At 39.0% G+C, this 4,133-nt stretch overlaps 1 long non-coding RNA gene across 1 annotated transcript; it reads left to right on the forward strand.

Moving 5' to 3' along the window:
- Positions 1 to 590: 590 nt before the first annotated feature.
- Positions 591 to 1,327, forward strand: LOC149640882 (uncharacterized). Its single transcript, XR_016372093.1, has 2 exons — positions 591 to 1,029; positions 1,141 to 1,327. It is a non-coding gene; the product is annotated as an uncharacterized LOC149640882 (long non-coding RNA).
- Positions 1,328 to 4,133: the final 2,806 nt, after the last annotated feature.

Here is a 4,133-nt window from a genome sequence, read left to right on the forward strand (position 1 = left end):
AGATGTATGTATTCATCCTTATTGGCATTAAGGGGTAGTATGGACTGGTACTTGCTTCGTTACTTTGAGTGGGGTAAGGGTGTGATGGTGTTGGAAAATTTTTGTGCCGGCTCGCTAAAAGCAAGGAGGATGAATAAGAGAGAAGACTCGTTTTGGAAATGTGGAAATAAAAACATGCATCGGCGCGAAAGCCGTTGGTAAAAGCGCACGTCACGTGATCGTTCTTGCAAACGAGGAATATTCAAAATTATAAACAAGCTGATGAGGCTAGAAAAAGGGGGCTTGAACGCATGGGCGAGAACGTACGCTCTCTTGCCGTGAGGGGGTCGTGGTAATCATGGTAACTGGGGAACGCCACAGTGTAATTTTATGAACTGCGGACTACGTGCATTTTGTCTGACTCTGAACCTCCTCCCTTATAAATCCGCCTTGCTACCTACCGTATAGACCATTTCGGAAATTAAATACGGTACCATTGCGGTATCCTCCTTGGCGCCAAGGTACCCCGCTAGATTCAGTGCGAGTTGGCTAGCCTCCCGCGAGCAGTGAACTCGGGCTCATTCTGGCGTCTCTTATTGGCGCGAGGGAGAATACCCCAATGGCCGCCTCTCCCTTGTGGGTTGGTTACTCAGTATTTATATTCCGAAATTTTCTATAGTTTGTAGGTAAAGGGGGTCTGTAAACCAGAAATGTAGTTTTATTTTTGTTTGGGTTCTAAGAATTCCCTCCAGATCCATGAATGTATACCATTTCTCAGTCTTGGCGGATGGTGTTAATTTCGGGAGGGTAATTGAGGTTTTCCTACCCTTTTCTTAGTATCAACTCTGCGTTAAAGTGAAATTCCGGGTGGCTAGTGCTTCCCAAACACACCCATAATATCGGCCGGTTCTGACATTTCTACCTTTAATACAAGTTCATTCGTTCATTATTTTAAAAGGAGATAAAAGAAATGTTTAGGAGCATTGGAATGTGGTCACCGAAGAAATGGAGATATAATTCAGTCTCGTCGAGGGGCTACTCACTATTATGGTTACTGCAGTGATTATAACATTATTTAATCGCCACTTGTACCCAGAACAACTCGCCAATTACACATGGCAAAGGTAATTGTAAAGCGATTAACGAGTCATTTCATTTCAGAAAGAAGTATGTTCGAAACACTTCGCAATTATCACACGATATAAGGAATTAGATCGGGATAACCAAATCATTTCACGTCAGGTGTTCACAGGATATAAAGAAGGATCACGTCCCTTTCGTTTGAAGAACGTTCAAACCAATGTACTTTTTCAGTTTTTCCAAGAAATAAATAAAAATGCTCATTATATACTCTTGTTCAACCTCACTTGACAGTATTGTAAAAGTTGAGGAGCATTAGCCAATATATAATGGCAAGTACGGTTTCTCAAGTGCGGATAAACAGGAGTATAGATATTTGTCTCCATAGTTTCATTTTAAGTTAAAAATATCGAATCGAAAAAAATAGTGAATCTTTATAAAAGGTTCACGGGTAGTTGAGCGGTTTTCAAAAGAGCGTTTTGGAATATAGCGGTGTCCAAAACAGCGGTTTGCAAAACGGCGTGGAAGCAAAACCGCGGTTGCTGTTTCCGCGTTTCTCAATACAGCGCTATTTCCCAAAACAGCGGTTGCTGTTTCTGCGTTTCTCAATTTAGCGCTATTTTCCCAACCAGCGGTTTAGCACTACAGCGTTACATAACCGTTTGTGATCCTCAGGTTATGGACTGGTTCGCGGAATATATTTTGGTTAAGGTGGCAGCAAATTAATAAGAGTATATTTTGGAAAAGGTGGCAGCTAATTAATAGGAAAATATTTTGGGAAAGGTGGCAGCTAATGAATAGGAAAATATTTTGGAAAAGGTGGCAGCTAATTAATAGGAAAATATTTTGGAAAAGGTGGTAGCTAATTAATAGGAGAATATTTTGGAAAAGGTAGCAGCTAATTATTAGGAGGATATTTTGGAAAAGGTGGAAGCTAATTAATAGGAAAATATTTTGGAAAAGGTGGTAGGTAATTAAAAGGAGAATATTTTGGAAAATGTGGCAGCTAATTAATAGGAGAATATTTTGGAAAAGGTGGCAGCTAATTAATTGGAGAATATTTTGGAAAAGGTGGCAGCTAATTAATAGGAGAATATTTTGGAAAAGGTGGCAGCTAATAGGAGAATATATTTTGGAAAAGGTGGCAGCTAATCAATATCAGAATATTTTGGAAAAGGTGGCAGCTAATTAATAGGAGGATATTTTGGATAAGGTGGAAGGTAATTTATAGGAGTTCAAAAAACCCATCCCAACCAAACATTAAAACGCATTAACACACTAGACCACGAAACTGTTTGTTTGACAACCATTAAAATTCAAACCTAGAGCTGAAATCAATACTAATTAGAGCTCGGCATTATCCATCCGTTATCCGTAAATTAGTGAATAATCGATTATTTATAGATAAATGTTGTGGACATAATTCGATTCAATATACAACTTCTGTTGATAATTCTGGATTATGGATAAAATAACGTGGATAATGGATAGATAATGCCGAGCTCTAATACTTAAACCTTCAACAATACGAAACAACGCTCAAGATATAAACGCTGTAATCAAAATGCGCTGAAACGAGAAATGGCTACAATGGCAAACGCGTTTATGAAAAAGCCGTTTTGGACAATGCTGTTTTGATAACACGCCCAATCGATAACATACCTTTATAAAAGACCTTTCTATTCAAAGCTACTAGCCGTTAGCACATAGAGAGTGAGAAAATGGATTGAAAGGCGTGTGTATGGCATTGGGAAAAGGGAATAAAGGAATCAACTATAGGTGATTGGTTGTCAAACTATTCAGGTGGTCGAAGCTACCCTGCCCTTATTTGAAAAAGGGGGGGAGGTACCTCCTTCTTACAGAGAAAAAACTTAATAGTATTGCAATGTTAGGGGGTTTCAGTTTAAACCTTTGCCCTCTTAAAACTCCGAACCCCTTCTTGGTACCGCAGTCCCCAGGATAATCATGGCAGTAAGACTATAGAGTAATGGCACCTCCCTGCCTTTGGCTACGTTACGCTCTATGAGAAATTAACATGGAGTGCCACTACTCTATATAGGGGCAAAAAGAAAACCCAGTCTGGCGTTTTTCGTCCCCCCGTTTAACATTCTTAAGCTATCCCTCCCATCAACGGTCACGTGGCGCGGGCATCATCCATGGGGGAGGGGGGGTTCGGCGAACCTAAAGGAAGCGTGGCTTCGTCGTTGGTGCGGTAACGGATGGGGGAAAGGAGGGAGGAGAAAATTCGTTAGAAATAAACTGAGTTGCAAGCTTTTTCGCCTAGGCGGCAGCACATTTTCTCGGCGTTTAGAGCTACACAGCAAAGTTTCACTAAAGGGGCGCCAACCGAGCAGAGTTCCCCTTTAAACTCAAGATGAATCATAAATTCTTCAAAGAAAGTGAAAAATTGTTGGTACAAAAGTATTATAGATGTAATAAGTCAAATGAAACACAAAATATAATTTACTCTCAATATCAACTAAACAGGTATTTATCAAATTAATGATTATTTTTTAAGTGCAAAAATAAAAACACTTTGCAGTAAAAAATGAGCATTGAAAATATTTTGATAAAAGAGGAAGTTATTAAAAACCCTATTCTAAGTTTAATTGACGATGCCATTTGTAAATATATCCTTCTAACCTTTGTCATTCTTAAGAGTGTATTAGACTATAACAAGTTGGGAAAACCAAAATATTACCTCTCCGAGTCGGGGAAAAGACTAGTATACGACTCAATATCGAAATACTAGAGCAACATTTTTTCCCTTTGTTTTGTCTAACGAGGCTTAAGTCATTGAATAGTTTTCTCTACATTGTCAAAATATATAATCATCCGCTAATCCTAGGTTTCAAATCATTATTTACAAAGAATATACAGGGTGTTTCTGAAAAGTCCATCACAAATTAAGGGGCGTGTTTATGGGACCAAACTGAGCGGAAAGTACCAAAGAACATGGGGTGTACAACATTTTGTTACGGAGATATGGCCTTCCAAACATTCGCCCCTAAAACAAGGAAATATCCAAAAATGAGGAGTAACACTTAAGACCGACTAACCAGCTTGTTTAAAAT

This window comes from Phalangium opilio, unplaced genomic scaffold, assembly GCF_054372755.1.
Source record: "Phalangium opilio isolate 3A_F unplaced genomic scaffold, DU_Popi_V2 ptg000092l_1, whole genome shotgun sequence".
Lineage (NCBI taxonomy): Eukaryota > Metazoa > Arthropoda > Arachnida > Opiliones > Phalangiidae > Phalangium > Phalangium opilio.